This window comes from Camellia sinensis, chromosome 9, assembly GCF_055761805.1.
Source record: "Camellia sinensis isolate YWXY chromosome 9, ASM5576180v1, whole genome shotgun sequence".
Taxonomy (NCBI): Eukaryota; Viridiplantae; Streptophyta; class Magnoliopsida; order Ericales; family Theaceae; genus Camellia; species Camellia sinensis.
The window spans coordinates 69567035-69584988 of NC_138969.1; the positions used below are offsets into that span (position 1 = coordinate 69567035).

Genomic DNA, 17954 nt, shown 5'->3' on the forward strand with positions numbered 1-17954 from the left:
TTTTGAAAGTCTCGTCACTAGTCACTGTAAAGAAAGTGACATAAATGTATAAGATCACCTCTTTGAGATGTTTTTGGGAATCTTGGGAGGAAGCCAAATTTGACTTTGTGTCAAACCGCGTGAGTTATACACGTCTGGACTTATTTTGTCCATGAACTAGGGAAAATACAAGTTCAAGGTCTCCTTATCCTCTTCATATGCAACATAGATCCCTTGCTTGGTTAGTGATGGCGGCTTAAACACACAATTCAACATCGATAGTTTTACCTTTGAAATTTCCAAGTTTGTTGCAAATGTCACCATCTGAACAAAACAAGAATAATCAACTTTTCCAGAACCACCTCACTGGCTAAGTCCTCCTTCCTTAGGGCATAAGAATAATAGCCACGTGTACGCCTTCATATATTTTTGTATATATATAGACAAAAGCAAGAGATTATTTGTACAACCCAACTCAACACAAGAACTACCACTTGCTAAAGGACTCAATCTTGAATTGTAAGAGCTAGCTCTCACAAAATTAACTTTCATGGCTTTCTTCAATAGCTTCTTCGGTTGCTTCTCAAATTCTAGCAGGGTCAGATATGAAGATGGTGTTTGTGTGCGAAGTGAATCAAGTAAAGCCAGATCCAATCATGATGCCAAATCAAAGAGTAAGTCCCAAAGAAGCCCTCCAATCCCAATGACCTACTTTCCCATTGGATCAATATTTTCACGGCTATGAAAGCATTAGACATGCCCTGTAAGCCCATGCCATCTTTCACAAGGGTACTTAATTACTAGTTTTCGACAGTAGTCTATCATTATTGATCATTAGTATAGGTGTATTATTGTTGTTGGTTGAATTCATTTTTTGATGTAAACAATATATAATAAATGTATTTTGAGATTTTTACTGCGTAAGATTTTGAATTGTTGAGTTTACAAGTTTATGTTTAAGAGATGTTCAGTTCAAAAAATTGAGCGAGTTATCTTCACGTAGGTTAGCTAAGAAGCACAAACACTTTTATTGGAGTGTCTGTGTTATATCACGTGTCTATGTCTGTGTTTCTGTATCCGTACTGGAGAGTAGATTAGTGATGATATGGATGATATTTTGATTTCCACTTCTTTCTAATATCAATTCATTAGTCTTTAATTTTTGCATTTGTTAAAAACAAAACACAGTCGCCAACTCTTGAGTAGGTAATAAATGTATTGTTGCTGAAGAGTAGACGATGTGCAGAACAGTAAGCAATTAGGGAGTGTTCACCATTTAGCACATGACACTTATCATGTTGTTTCTCATAAATCTAACAAAAAATATTGGCTCCACTATTTTGACCAATAAAAATTAAATGGGAGCGTCAGGTGGATTTACCAGGATCACCAAATAATTTTCAGCAATTAGGTCTCTCCTACAAAGCTTGGTTTTCAATAGGGTCTAGACATATTTTTTTAGGTGAATATCTAGACATGTTAATTCCTATATCTAACACCAAAAAAGAAAATAAAACAGAAAAAAACATTTAATTGAAAGACCCTAAAACCTTTTCTTCTTTCAAGTTCATTTTTTCATAGAAATGAGGTCCCATTATCTTGATCTTATGAAGTATACTGGATTTATATTTGTTTAACATCATTGTCTTCATAATTATCTATGGTTAGCAAAACATTTGAGCTTGACCACCACTAAAAAGGGTGTCTTCTTGTACAATCATCATCTTTTGTGACTAAAACAGAGCAAATAGCAATAGTTTAAATGGTTGAAACGTCAACAACTTAAGCACTTGCCTAAATTACATTTAGTACTCTGGTACTTTTATTAAAATTTCACTTTGGTCATTCAATTTTCTACACTTTAGGTTAAGTTACAATTTCACCCTTATATTCATCTACCGTTAATAAAGCTAATAAAAAATAAAAATTAAGGGACTAAAATAAGATTTTTATAAAAGTGTAAGAATTAAAATGAGATTTTAATAAAAGTATAAATAAATTACACTTTAAATCCCTCACTTTTCACAAAGTATCATTTTGGTTCCTCTATTTTTAATTAAAATAATCAACTCTTTATATTTTTAGTCAACTAGCAATCTCATCATTCTCAAAACCAAACAAAAAAGAGTCGTGTGAGACTCAACACAAGTAACACTACAAAGACATCCAAACATACCCACAATCAGTGGCGAAACCAGAAATTCAGTGAAAATGAGGCACAAATTAATGAAAATATTGAATTTTTTTTCCTCATAATAAACAACAATAACATATTACTAAACGTAAATATTAAGAGTTTATTTGGATAGATGTGAATTTTAAATTAAAGGATTTGAGGTCAAATTTTATACAAATATTGTGAAGTAAATATTTTAGGTGGATTGAAAAATTAAAAAAGAAGACAAGTTAAGATAGAAATGATATATTTTAGTAGATAAATTCTATAAAACACACCGCAAAAAAAATGTTTATCATATGTCGCAGTTATGATTTTTGTGATCTTTAGTTATGACACATTATAGTGTTGAATATAACTTAGTTATAACTTCTTATGGTTGTTATTTTGGTTATGATTGAAGAGGTCTTTAATTATACATTAAGTAATGATTCGTAATGACTTATTTTGATATTAGTTATGACTTATTGTAATTTTTTTTTCTTTTTATAATTGAAGATGTGTTGTTTGGTTATAATTATATAGTAGTCATTTTAGTTATGAATGAAAATAATTCGGTTATGAAAATTTATAATATCAATACCATAAAGTAATAACTAGCATATGGTACATCCCTTTTGGAGGTGTATAATAGAAGGACTCATTTTAGTAGATTTATTGTAATTAGAAAGAAAATTTATAATAGAGAGACTATTATAATTTGAAGAAAGAATATTATTATAATTTTATGGAAGATATATATGATATAATCTAGGGTAAATTATAACTTAACCCCTTGTGGTTTACCCAAAAAACACGGAGCCCCCATATAGTTTCATTTGTAACACTTAAACCTCCTATACTTTATACCAAAGTGCAATTTTGGATAGACGTAACAGAAATTGTAAAAAGTCTAAATTATCCTTATTTATTTCTCTAAATATCTTCTTAATGCCATTACAAACCACCAGTCAACAAACTGTACAGTCCGTATGGTCTTGATAGTGGCAACAACTGCATTAACATCCTTTGGAACAACATCTCCATGGTACATCAAGCAGCAAGCCATATATTTCCCATGCCTCGAATCACATTTCGCCATCATGCTTGTAGGCGCAAACATTGAATTTGTGATCTTAGGTATAGATAGCTACTCATGGTACGCTTTAGCAGCTGAAATTACAGGGGCATATGAAGAGAGCATGAAATATATACGGGGATATCGTACAAGGTTAGTCTGGAACTCTATAACGGCCACATTAATGGCCCCATCAAACCTTAAAGAAGTTGTCAAAGACGATATTATTTGGAAATCAATCTGTTCAAATTGGTATAAGTTGGCCTTTCAATGTCTAGGGATCTCTGGCAGATATCGTAAATGGCTTCATTGTCCAAAATCACAGCCACATCTGTGTGTTGGAGGAGAGAGTGCGTAGAAAGAACACTATTATAAGGCTCCACAACTGCAGTAGAGACCTGCAATGAACAAAGTTAGCTGCACCTCAATCAACAAAACCATAGCTTGAATGACAATGTTTCTAGTCACAACTTTGATGCACATATTGAGCAAAATTCATGTCATTTTTAATAGGTAGCAGAAGTGGTTTTTTTATTTTTTATTTTTATCAACTGTGTTGATATTTCACTGAAACTCAATTAAAAAGAACAATAATTTTCAACTTTATGTTAACTAGTATTATTTTAGTTTTATGTCGATTAAAACAAATAATAATGCAACGGTAGACGTCACTAAAATCATGACTACCATAACAACTCCATATTTGTATTAGAAACTGAAGAATCTAGCATTGATAAGTTAATATGTAGACACCTGAGAAGAAGGACAAATGGTGATCCCAAGCTTTGACTTCTCTCTCTCTCTCTCTCTCTATATATATATATATATATATTTCTTCTCTCTCACCATGACCACCATCATCACCACCATTGTCCAGCTCCGTCAAAACCAAGAACCACCCTTTACAAAGTGCTATAGATAAAGCTGCAGAAGAAGGTGGATGATGAAAAAGAAAGAAATAGATTTGGAGATATTTCTTCGAAATGTGTGAAGTTAGTTTTCTAACAACTTTCGGTATGCCAAAACCATCCATTTTAGGAAGAAGTGAGAAAACGAGTTAGCGTAGGATGAAGTATAAAGCAAGGTGAGGAAATTGGTGAAAGAACGGGATAAAATCGTTAAGAATTAAGAAAATTATGAAGTCCGAAAGATGGGCCGAAGAAATGTCAGAAACGGGAAGAAAAAGTGGGTTTGGTTGGTATGAATCCCATCAATTCTATTTAAAAAAATCTAAATGTTTACCCATATCAATTGTTTGATTTCATGGGTTGGGTTTTGTTACTAATTTGAATTATAAGAAGAAAAGTGGGTTTAGATAATTTTTAGAGAGAGAAGTTGTGGTGGTGATTTTGAGTGGTGATTTTGCAAGGAATAAGAAGTTGGTTGTGGTTTTGCATGGAATATGATGGTGGTAATGTTGGTTGGTGGTGATTTTGCATAGAAGTTGATGGTGGTGAGATGAGAAGAGAAATAAAAGGTGATGGTGGTGGTTTTGCATGGAAGGTGATGGTATTGCATATTTATATAATGAGAAAGAGAGAATTTGTCTAATGGTCCAAGAGTGTAACTCATACTTTGTTGCACTACATCATTCTGTGTATATATATGGCAATGAGGGTGTTTTGGCCATTTGTCATATGTTTTTGGGTTGGAAAAACTGCTTCACTCACCATTCATAATCGTGCAACACACATTTTGTTTAAACAAACAATTCTGTCCAAAATTGCACTTTGGTATGAAGTATAAGGGGTTCAAGTGTTACAAATGAAACTATAGAGGGACTCCGTGTTTTCTAGGCAAACCACAGGGTGTTAAATTATAATTTACTCTATAATCTATATATATATATATAGGGGTACCAATATAATTATCAAAACTTGAGGGGGGGCACGTGTCCTCCCCGGGCATACACTGCCTCCGTCCCTACCCACAACATAGACTCTGTTGTTTTTATTTTTATTTTTTTTGCATATTTTTCTCCAACCTAATCATCTTTCGGGAAATTATTTAATAATCTCGGAACACCACTTTGCCATACTCCAAGTCAATCACCAATTACTTAATTACTATGTTATTTCCCCATCCTCAACATAAATTGTGGGCCTCTACCTCTTTCTACCAATGAAAACCTTATAAAGTATCACGTGTTCATATTCTGAAAATACTAAATAATTACCCTCATCTTCCTCAATAGTCCTGGAAGGACTTGCTTTGAACGGAAACACATTAGAGGGTCATACCAAACAACAAACCCACAACTTCCCTACTCTTGAAGAAAAAAGGAAAAAAAGAAAAAAGAAAAAAGAAAGACAAATAAACCAGTCACTACTACATGGGGAAGCCATTAGCGTCAAATAACCTTCCTTCAACCGTCCAATCTACCAGGGCTGAAAAAAAAAAACAAACAAAACAAAACAAAAACAAAAACAACCACAAACCAGTCCGATTCAGACCAAATTGTAAGGTTTCATTTGGTTTTATCAATGCATGGTTTGGTTCTGGTTCTTGAAATAGACAAATCGTGCTTAATAGTTCGGATTGAGATAAAATCAAAATCAATCCATTGTCTAGGATTTCATAAAAATTGGAACCAGATCAATCCATTTAAATCATACTATCTTTTAGAATGCGTATATAAATCAAAGTTTACTTAGTCCCTAAACTATCAGTTGAATCTATAAAGTTACTAAAATATTTAATTCAAACCTATTTAATGCTTGAAAAAATTACAAAAATAAAATATAAGTTCATAAATATAGTAAAAGATCTTACTTAGTTAAGATTTTATTCTAGAAATTTTTTAAATTTCTATTATGTTTTAATTTTAATTTTATTTCTTTTTTTTTTTTTTGGTTATGTGTTTAAATTGGTATCAAAGACTGATTTATCAGTATTGTCAGTAAAATTATATGAGTATTAGATATACTAAACAAGTAAAATAAGATAATTTGAATAACAGCATTTCGCTACAAATAATAATCAAACAAAATAATATATTATTTAAGTTATTAAAAGAACAGCGAAAAACTTAAGAAAAATCAATTAGAAATTATAGACAAAATCCAATACATAATACTAGATAAAGCCAAGCAAATAACTATTGTAGAAGATAAGTAAGAAAAATATTATATATAATTACCCTTATCCTTATAAAGAAATTCACCTGAAGAACTGGCGCCCACTTTTTAAAGATAAAATAGAAATTTAATTTTTTTATTTTATTTTTAGAATACAATCTTAACTAGATAGACATCTTTTGCTAATTTATAATACTTATAAACTTATATTTTATTTTTGTAATTTTTTCAAAAATTAAATAAATTTGAATTAAATACTTTAGAGATTTAATAGATTCAATCGATAGTTCAGAAATTAAGACTTGGATTTATATACTTTAAGAACTTAATAGACTCAATCGATAATTCAAGAATTAAGTAGACAATTTAGCAATAATGCAAGAGTAGAAAATAGGGGTGGATATCAGCACGTTGGCCTGCCCAACCCAGCTCAACCCTATTTTTCTAAGATTTGAGAATGTTGTTTTAGCCCATAAGGTCGGGTTGGGCTAACATTTCCAGTCTGAAATATTAATAAACTGGGCTTGGGATTTATCCTTTCAACCAGCCCAGCCTGGCCCGCTATTAAATTAATTAATTATTTATTTATAATACACTAAAATACATATATTTTGTTATGATTTAAACTTTATCTTTATTAATTTTATTGAAACTCACATTTATGGTAATGTGTGATTAAATTTATTTAAGAAATTCTTCAATTTGTACACAAAATCTTTCAATTTATAATTAGGTTAATATGTTTATTTAAGAAACATAATGTGTGATAAAATTTAATGACAGAATGTTTTAAATTTTTTTAACATATAACTTGATCAGTGAATTTGGGATTTAAAATTATTTTTTGAGCCAGACTTGGGCAGATATAAAGGCCCAATGTTAAGACGGGGTTGGGTTTGGACAGACACAAAATTTCCTATTATATATGTAGTGTCGACCCAGCCCGACGTTTATCCACTCTTAATAGAAATTGAAGTAAACTCATTATCAAATTTAAATTTGATAAAAATGATGTCTAATTATTTTATTAAACTTGTATCAAATCAAATTTTTAAACAAAATTTTCACCAAATTTCATTGAAGAACTTTTGTAGATGAGAAATGCTATAGAACACCAAGTTCTTCACCAGCTTAATTTACCGTTCCCGTGCCAACTACTAAAATAGTTATGTGAGGTTTGCATCAGCCCCTTAACTTGTATAAAATTATAAGAAGTCTCTATGATCTAATATTTTGTTAGGATTATTTATGTGGAGACTTCTTAATTTATTGAGAAGTGTCATTTTGATTCCTTAAACTATAAAAGTATATAAATAAACTTCTTATACTATTGAAAAGTATTATTTTCCCTTCTAAACTATAAAATCGTACAAATAAACTCTTAAACTATTGACGTGTTTCACTTTGACATTTTTTGTTAATGGGTCCAATTTGTACCTTTTATAATTTAAGAGGGGGGTCCATTTATATATTTTTATAATTTTGTAAAAGGATTAAATTAATGTTTTTTAATAGTTTAAGAGGATCGTCATGTCGGTAATCTTATTTTGTTATAATGGTGAATTGCAATTAGTTCATCATATCATTTAATACAAGACTTCACAAATAAGGAAAAAAAAATTATTTATCATGATCTTTTTCCTTAAAACTTACCGTGAAAGTAGGGTGTATAGTATAAATTTAGGCTGTGTTGGGCAGATGAGATTTAAGCAAAAAAAATTTAAATTACTTTAAAAAAATCAAAATACCAAAAGATTATAAAAAATGTGAATCAGTGTGTTTGGTGCCAATTTTTTAGATTTAAATTTCAGAAAATTAAGGTTTTTATTTTTTCATATTTTTCTGTTTTTAGTGAATATTTTTAAAATTTTAAGCAATTTTTTTTTCTTTTTTAGATGCACCTTACTTAGATGTATCTACAGAGTAAAATATTTATAAAAAAATATTTTTAAAAAATCAATAAATACAAAAGAATGCAAAAAATGTACTGAAATCTCATTTATTTTATATATTTTTTTGTATTTTTGATATTTAATGAATTTTCTAAAGAATTTTTTTCACAAATATTATACTTTTTAAGTGTATTTATGTTAGGTGCATCTAAAAATTTATAAAAAAAAAATTAGAAAAAACAAAAAAATACTGAAAATAAACAATTTTAAATTTCTGAAAAGTGAATCTTAAAAATCCAAACCAAACAAGCTGCTCTCTGTTTTTTTTTTACACATTTTTCATCAAATCTCAAAGCATAGGAGCCTCCTGAAATTGCTTGGATTTGAGTCATTAATCAAACACAATAAAATAAAATAAAAAGAAGATAAATTACACTTTGCTCCCTTTATGTTCAGTCATTTTCTCACTTTAGCCCTTAAAGTTTATTTTGTCTCACTTCGGTCATTCATGTTTCAAGTTTTTTTTCAATTTACTCTTAAAGTTAATTTCTATTCAAAATTAGATTAAAAAAATGTCACGATGATTGTCACATAATATAAAAAATATATTATTGTATTAGAATTTGAGTTGTGTCAGAGATGTGAGTTATATATAATAAAATATTTTCATATCACGTGACTGCTAATGTGTCATTTTTTGTCTAAATTTTAACATAAATTTTCTTTATGAGTAAAGTGGAGAAAACTTGAAACATGAAGGGCCAAAGTGAGAAAAAAATAAACTTTACGGGTCAAAATGAGAAAGTAGCCAAAGATAAAAGGGGCAAAGCGTAATTTATCGCAAAAAAAATTATCAAGTCAGCCTATGATTCAAAGAACTGGATTGGGGAGAGGTTATAATCTGCACTTGCACATTGTAGAAAAAATTATATTTTTTGTGAGAAGTTATACATTTTGTATGATGAAAGTTATGTATGAAATTTGAAGTTATAATGTGCATCCTAAAAGTTATGTATAACTAAAGTTATGTTTTTTGTGAGAGAAGTTATACATTTTGTGAGAACAAAAAAAATTATATTTTTTGTGAAGAAAAAAAGGCATATTTGTTGTGACAAAAGCTATATATTTTGTGAGATAAGTTATTCTTTTTGCGTAAGATGCATACAGGGATGGCCTTGAATTTCCGGAGACTTAAGACAAAATAATTTTTGGCAGGCCTATTAGATATTCATTAAGAAAAATATATCATCTTGTTTGGTTTTAATTTTCAAAAATAGTTTTCTGAGTTTGCAATTCATATTTTTTTTATATAGTTTTTGTATTTGGTAATTTTTTTTTAAAAAAAATTCACAAATATTATATTTTTAAATACATCTAAATTAGGTGTATTTACAAAATATTTTTTTGTGTAAAATATTTTAAAAATTCACTAAAAAAACACATAATTGGGCCATAAAGAGAAAGTTAAAAAGAAAATAGGCCAAACATGATTGGCCTAACGACTAATACATATACATATATTTTATTTTTTATTTTTTCAATTGGGCTAACAACTAACACTTATAATTTTTTTTTAATTAGACTTTTCATCAATTTGGTCAAATAGAATTTTTTAGGCCTTTTAAACTGGCCTAAATTAATAAAACAATTGAACCATTATGAGTTTTTAATATAGTACAAAACTAATAAATTTGGAAATCTTTTTTTGAACATAATTTTTAAGGCTCTAGGTACAGACCTTACTATCCTCAGCTCAAGGCCGGCCTTGGGTGCATACCATGTGGACCCAACAGGGGGTGCACATTGTACACTTTCTTGCTTGGTTTTGATTCATTTTTTGCTTTAGTCAACTGGCTTTAATCCGTTATGTGAAGATCAAATCACATAAATAGAAACATTATACGATAGTCCCAGAGTATCATGTCATTATGTTCCTTCATATTCCTCAATTATTCAATACAATCTTCTCCATCAATCATACAACAACATTCTTTGAAAAGCTGAACCATAATCTTAATTTCATTAAAAGCTGCTGGTCAATCTTGAAAGGGGAGATCATTAGTATGGTCAATGAATTTCACCAAAATGGCAAGCTTGCGAGAGGAGTTAATAGCTCTTTCATAGTTCTTATACCTAAGAAGGTTAATCCCATAGGCTTGGGGGATTATAGACCTATCAGCTTGGTGAGCTCAGTCTATAAAATTTTGGCAAAAGTGCTCTCAAGGAGGCTTAAGAGAGTGTTGCCAGCAGTGATCAACGAGGTTCAGTCCGCGTTTGTGTGTGGGAGGCAAATCCTAGATGGTGTGCTAATCGCTAATGAAGTTGTTGATGCTTGGAAAAGATCGAAGAAGAAAGGCATTATCCTAAAATTGGACTTTGAAAAAGCTTATGACTCACTCAATTGGGAGTTTCTGTGGTCGATGATGAATAATATGGGTTTCGGTGAGAAATGGTTAGTTTGGATGAGGAGTTGCATTGCTACAGCCAGGGTTTCAGTGTTGGTTAATGGCTCTCCTACAGAGGAATTCCAGCCTCAGAAGGGGCTTAGGCAGGGCGACCCCCTATCACCCTTTTTGTTTATAATAGCAGCGGAAGCTCTTAACCTCTTACTAGCAAGGGCGGTAGAGAAGGGCTTGTTTAGAGGAGCCTCTGTGGGAGGTAGTGAGTTGTGTATTTCTCACCTCCAGTTTGCAGACGATACTATAGTGTTTTGTGAAGGTGATTTCGAGGAGGTGCTTAATATTAAGAGGGTGTTGAGGTGTTTTGAAGTGATGTCTGGACTAAAAATAAATTATCACAAAAGCGCTATATGCGGTGTGGGCTTCCAAGAAGATGAAATTTTGGGTTTAGCTCTAAGATTGAATTGCCAATTGAAGAACTTACCTTTTAATTTTTTAGGTTTGCCTCTAGGGGCTAACCCAAAGAGGAAGTGCACTTGGAACCCAATTCTGGAAAAGGTGAGCAAGCGGTTGTCATCTTGGAAGAGTAAGCTGCTGTCTTTTGCTGGGCGTTTGACTTTAATTAAATCAGTCCTTTCCAATTTGCCTACTTACTTTCTATCTATTTTCAAGATGCCTAAAGGGGTTGCTAAGGCATTGGCTAAAATTCAATCAAATTTCTTGTGGGGAGGAGCAAAGGAGGGGAGGTGTGTACACTTGGTTAAGTGGGGTGAGGTTACTAGGAATAAAAGTCAAGGGGGCTTGGGTGTGAGAGATTTGGGTGAAGTGAATGACTGTTTGCTGTTAAAATGGTGGTGGAGATTTGCGACAGAGGATAAAACCTTATGGAAATCAGTTGTTTGCTCAAGGTATGGACGTTCAGGAGGGGATTGGGCACCAACTTTGTCCACAACAGATGGGGCGTCTACTGTATGGAAGGATATTGTGCAGCTCAGTTTAAATAACCAGTCTTTGGGTGAGTTTTATTCCCAGAACTTCAAGCTATCAGTAGGAAACGGGAGAAGGATCCAGTTTTGGTCGGATGCATGGCTGAATGGTAGAAGTCTGAATGAGGAGTTTCCTAGACTGTTCAGTCTATCCACGGAGAAGGATGGAACATTACAGCAAATTAGTGCCAAAAAGAATCTTGGGGTATGGCAGCTTCGGTTCAGGAGGAGATTGTTGGCATGGGAGGAAGAGGAGCTGCAGAGGCTGACTGCACTCCTGGACTCATCTCCTGATCTTCGAGTCGAATCTGAAGACTCTTGCTCTTGGCTAGCATCAACATCAGGTAAGTTCTCAACATCATCGGTGTGGAGTTGGTGGAGTGCAAATAAAGGCCCTGAGTTGAGAGTGCCAGCTGGGGTGTGGGTAAGCCTGGTACCTCCCAAGATGCAGTTCCTTTGCTGGCTTGCTTGGAGAGGCCGCATTAAGACTTCTCTCTTCCTTCAGAGGATTGGGGTTCTCCCTCCCAATGCAGAGACCCAGTGTGTTTTTTGCCAATCTGTTGTGGAGTCGTTAGAGCATGTGCTGCTGTTTTGCCCACAGGTTTGGAAGTGCTGGGCAGCTATGGCTAGTTGGTGGGATCAGCATTGGGTCATCCCGGGTTCTGTTGAGGGTTTGCTCCTATGCTGGTCTGGGAGTAAAGCGAAGTCTTGGGTTCACAAAGCTTGGCAAGCTGTTCCAGCACTTGTGATGTGGTCTGTATGGAAGTTAAGAAACGAGTGCATATTTAAGGGGGTTAATCCAGATTTTGCAGGTCTAAGTGAGAGGTTGAAACTGCAGATTGCTCTGTGGGTGAAGTGGTCCTTCAGGGTCGATTACTCAGTCCATGACCTTGTCTCAAATCTCCATCAGATCAGGCAGTGCGTCGTTTAGGAACTCACAGCCACTAGTGCAGATTCTCAGGCCCAGAAATTGTTGCGCAGCTTAAGGAGAAGATTAGATGGCAGAAAGGTCCTGGTTGTAGAGGTTCATCTGCTGACAGATCAGGGGTGGAGCAGTGTTTTGGAATCTATTTTTGCAGACATATGGGCTGAGCAGTGTTTTTGCAGTGTTCTGGTAGCTATACTGCCGTGGTCTCTATGCTGCTTGGGCTTTAATCTGCTATAGTTCTATGCTGCCTCGGGTCTGTTTTGCTGCAGTTTTTTGGCACTGCAGTGTGGTTTGTGTTGTTCTGCTGGGAGCTCTGCACTTCTAAGTTGATCTATTGGTGCTGGGTAAGCTTCTGGTTGCAGTGAAGGTCCTATTTGATCGCTTTGGTGTGCTTTGCATTAGTAGATGATCTATTTTGCTGCTGTTTTGTAGGTTGGTCTTTATTGGGCTGTTGTTTTTCCCATTGTTGTTCTCTTCTTTGTTTTTCTTCTTCTCTTCTTTGTTTTTCTTCTTCTGGAGTTTGGTTCCTCACCAATCTCCTGGGGGTGAGCTAGCTTGCTGCTCTTCCCCTCCTTTGTTGATGTAATTTCTTGTTTTGTATGGTTCTTGCATCTATAAAGGTTTTCTTTTGCTGATCAAAAAAAAAAAAGAAAGTGACATAAATGTATAAAATCACCTATCCGAGATGTTTCTGGGAACCTTGGAATGTCAAGGCACATGAGTCAAAGACATCTAGACTTGTTCTGTCCATGAACTAGGGATAAGAGTTCAATGTCTCCTTATCCTCTTTGTGTGCAATATAGATCCCTCGCTTGGTTAAAGATGGCGGCTTCAACGCACAATTCAAGGATAGTTTTACCTTTGAAATTTCCAAGTTTGTTGCAAATGTCACCATCTCAGCAAAACAAGAATAATCAACTTGTCCAGAATCACCTGACTTGCTAAGTCCTCCTTCGTTAGGGCCTATGAATTCTAACCGCCTGTTCACCTTCATAAATTGTTCTATATATATAAAGTAAAGCTAGAGATTATTTGTATACAACCCAACAAGATAATAACTCCTGATTTGTAAGAGCTCTTGCGAAATAAACCTTCATGGCTTTCTTCAATTGCTTCTTGGGTTGCTTCTCAAATTCTAGCAGGGTCAGATGTGAAGATGGTGTTTGTGTCCGAAGGGAATCGAGTAAAGCCCAATCTAATCATGATGCCAAATCAAAGAGTAAGTCCCAAAGAAGCCCTCCAATTCCAATGACCTACTTTCCCGTTGGATCAACATTTTCGCGGCTATGAAATCATTTGACATGCCCTTGTAAGCCCATGTCATCTTTTGCAAGGGTACTTAATTACTACTTTTCAGTAGCAGCCTTTCATTAACGATTGTTTAGTAGAGGTTAATTATCGCTGTTGTTTGAATTCATTAGATGTAAAACATAATCCTATAAATGTATTTTGAGTTTACAAGTTTATGTTTAAAATATATTTAGTTCAAAAAATTGAGCGAGTTATCATCACATAAATTACATAAGAAGCATAGACACTTTTGTTGGCGTATCCCGTGTCATGTTGTGTGTTCAAGTCCATGCCTTTAGTTAGTGATGATGATGTTTTGATTGCTAGTTCTCTAATAACCATTCATTGAGGTGAAATGGTAAGGCTACCACTTTACTTTTAATTTTGGCAATTGTTGAAAAAAGGTAAATTACACCATTAATCCATAGTTTAATCAAAACATTACTTTAGTTTCTATAGTTTTAATTTGAATAATTTAAATTCTTTATTTTTAGTTTTGTTGCAATGTGGTCCCTCTATTGTGCGCCATTATCATTTTAAAAAGAAAAAGACTATGTGCAAAATTGCAAAGAGGATCCACTGGTGTAATGAATAAATTACATTGGTGGTCCTCATAATTTCCTTTGAATTTTACTTGGGTTCCTCTAGTTTTGCATGTGATCTTTTTTCATTTAAAATTCTAACGATAAGTGATAGAAAGACCATATTGTAACAAAATTAGAAGTGTAGAGCACAAACTAAAATTGTGAGGACTAAAATGAAACGGCACTCAAAATGAAGAAACCAACAGTGTAATTTACCCGAAAAACCCAACTGCAAACTCTTGAGTAGGTAATGTATGTGCTCTTGTTGAAGAGTAAACAATGCGGACAACAGTAAGCAAATTAGGTCTCTCCTACAAAGCTTGATTTTCATATCAAAAGTCATGAAAAAGAAACAGAGAAATGGGGTCTACAAATGGATTAAATTTAAACATGCTGAAGCCTTTTCTTCTTTTAAGTTCAGTTTTTCATAGAAATGGGGTCACCTGTCTTGATCATATAAAATAAATTGGATTTAAATTTGTTTAACATGTTCGGCTATGTAATCATCTATGATTAGCAAAACATTTGAGCTTGACCACCATCAATGACAAATCCCGGGCAAAAACACATGTAACTCGCACTACAACAATATCTACTTTTGGCGATTAAATTTGGCAACTAAAAAGAATTTAGTTGCCAAAAGTTGTACAATAGGCGACTAAAAATTACATTGGTCGGCATTTGTTGCAGAGTTTAGCTACTAATTTTTTTTAGTAGCTATATATTAATTATTGGCTACTAAACAAAATTTAGTCGTCAAAAGTGTCACAATAGGCGACTAAATTTTGAAATTATTTTACTATTACTAGTTGCTTGCACAAAAAGTGATTTGGCTGACACAAAAGGATTTGAGTGCGGACGTGCCAAGGCAAGGTATGCCTACGTGTATAAAAATGTTTGGAAAATATCTGGCTTGTAAAATAGGGGATTGCGTGATAAAAACCTCAAGATTCTTGTTTTGCCTCAATGAAGAAGACTTAAAATCTCTAACGCTATGTTTGGTTGTAGAATTTGTGAAGGGATTTGAAAATGGAAAAGAAAAAGGTAGATGAAATATAAATAAAATATACCTACATTTCACCTAGTTTCACACACATTTTCCATTTTCATTTCCAAATCTCTCAACCAAATACAGCGTAAGTGTTTGAAAAATCAATAAGAGAAATGAGTAGAAGGAAATAAACACGAAAATAGTTACTTTTATAAATTCAAGTGGATTGAACATACAAAAGTGTAAAAACAAGTATAAATAAAGTAAAAACTGAGTTTCAACGGATTATAGACAATTTAAACAATAAAAATGTCACTGGTAGCCAACAAAACAACTAATTGGCACTGATGTCTGGAACTAAGGCTAAATTATGGCAAAGATGCATTTCAAGATGTCAAACTATGATAATCTAGGGCTATATAGCATTGATGTTGTTTGATTATGTTGTATGATTGATTGATTGAGTGGGCTTTGCTTCATCTTCAAATAAACTATTTATAGAAGTCAAGTCCTTCTTATAGACACCCTATTTTGACTAATCCTAAGACTTCGAGCACTTGTAAGCCTCTCGATGATGAAATGGTACTTACTTCATCTTTAAAATGTTTAAAGTATGTTTGAAGTTGCTATGTAAACTTGTCTTCGACAAAAAATAACTTTTTGTGAAAATGGTTGTAGACACCCCATTTTGACCAGCATTAAGACTTTGGTACTTTCTTTTGATTACTCAATGATGAAAACAAGAATGTGTTTCTCGCATAATTTTCAATAAGAAAAATGGAATTTGTGCATCATTTCTAAACCTAAGCCTGTTTTGGCCAAATGCTTGAATCCCGTTCAAAATTCTCTTTCGAAACTTTCTTCCCGTGCTATATTTCGAATACTTTCATAGTATTCTGAGACTCACTTTTAAACTTCAAAATGAAACTTTTACTTAGAAAATTGAGTAAAGAGTAATGTGAAAATAGGAAAAAAAGGATGAATTATGTCGAAAAATCCTGTTTCGATATTAGTTAGCCCTTGGCCATTGTTTTGGCGATCAACCAATTTATTGGTTGGCCAGGCAAACTAAAATTTTGGTCGGCCGGCTAATTTGCCCAAAAGTAGGGCAGTTTCGACAGAATTCTTGATGAAAGTGTGTGGGTCATGCCCATTTCAAATATTTTCTTGTTATATTCATGCACGAGATATATCTAGGCCCCCTTCATTATATTCCTTTGGCCTCCATTGTCAAAATGGAGTTTATCATCTTCCATAAGGTTGATTTCATTTCAACCACCCTTGTCACCCTATCATCCTTGAATAGTCTCCCAGATAATCCTTGACTTGGCAACCTTACCTAATTACTTATTGTAGCTCGACTTTTCATGCTTTTTTCGGATATGATAGCCCTACAATTCAAACTCTCGCTGTTCTGAATTTGATTCCACAAGTGCAATGTGAAATAGATAAACAGAAAAGAATCCAAATAAGTCAAATCTTTTGGAAAATCGATTTTGAATCAAAATACCAAAAATGAACTATTTTGCCAGATACAGAGTCGTCACCTAAATATTTTTGGAAAATTTAGGAAACCTAAGACTCGTGCCAAAGGCTACTTATCCGTCATCACCAAAGTGTCTCGGCTTAGGAACTTTGGTATGAGAGGGGAAGGTCATGAACTGAGCACCCCACTCGCCCGATCAAAAATCGGCCTCTACTAATCATAATGTGATTCTTATTTGCATCATATGCTCTTGTTCCGGTTATTAGGCTAACATTACTCTGTGATGTGCACACAAGTATAGACTAATTTACCAAAATTGGAACACTTTGATTTCATGCTTATTTTGAAAAGTGTTTGAATATGTACCATTTAAAAAAGTGATCTCATATGTACATTCATCAAATTATCTCAATTTGAGCAATTAGATCCATAGGCATTCAAGCAGGTATATCAATTAATCATTTAGCCTCATGGCAAGCATGCTGAACATAGCAACAATCACACCCATGCGATATGCTAAAGCAAATAAAATGCTCACCTATTACTCCGAGGCGAGCCAAAATAAACAAAAGAGTTAAAAAATATGCATGCCCCTAACTAATGCAACACATACAATGGTGCAACTAATAGGCTCGGCTACTAATTATGACATGTGAATCAACTTGAAAACATGCGGTTTAAACACGTATTCAACGAAATAATAGACGACAATGCTCTATTAGAATGATGAACCAATCTTTTATGAATGCAAGACAAGTGGATGCAAATCATGGAATATGCTAAAAAAAACATGATGTTCTATTCTAACCATCATAAGCAATGAAATAAAAGGGAGAAACACGTGGTGTTGGAAGACATACACATTATTACAAGTTTGCCCTCACACAGGAGGATCCGAATGAATGTCCTAACTAATTACTATGAATTAACTAACTATTACAAACCAAGTGGAATAAATTAATTACATTAGCTAATTAACTAATTATTGCAATAACAAATTTAACTAACTATTCTAGCTAATCAAATAAGTACAACACAAAACTAACTAATTAGTTACAAGTCTGCTATTTACAACATGCTACTATTACAATATTATTTTACGGATATCG

General features: G+C 33.2%; 1 pseudogene; it reads right to left on the bottom strand.

Moving 5' to 3' along the window:
- Positions 1-3062: 3062 nt before the first annotated feature.
- Positions 3063-4082, bottom strand: LOC145799521 (tubulin alpha-2 chain-like; annotated as a pseudogene).
- Between the last annotated feature and the right edge of the window lie 13872 nt (positions 4083-17954).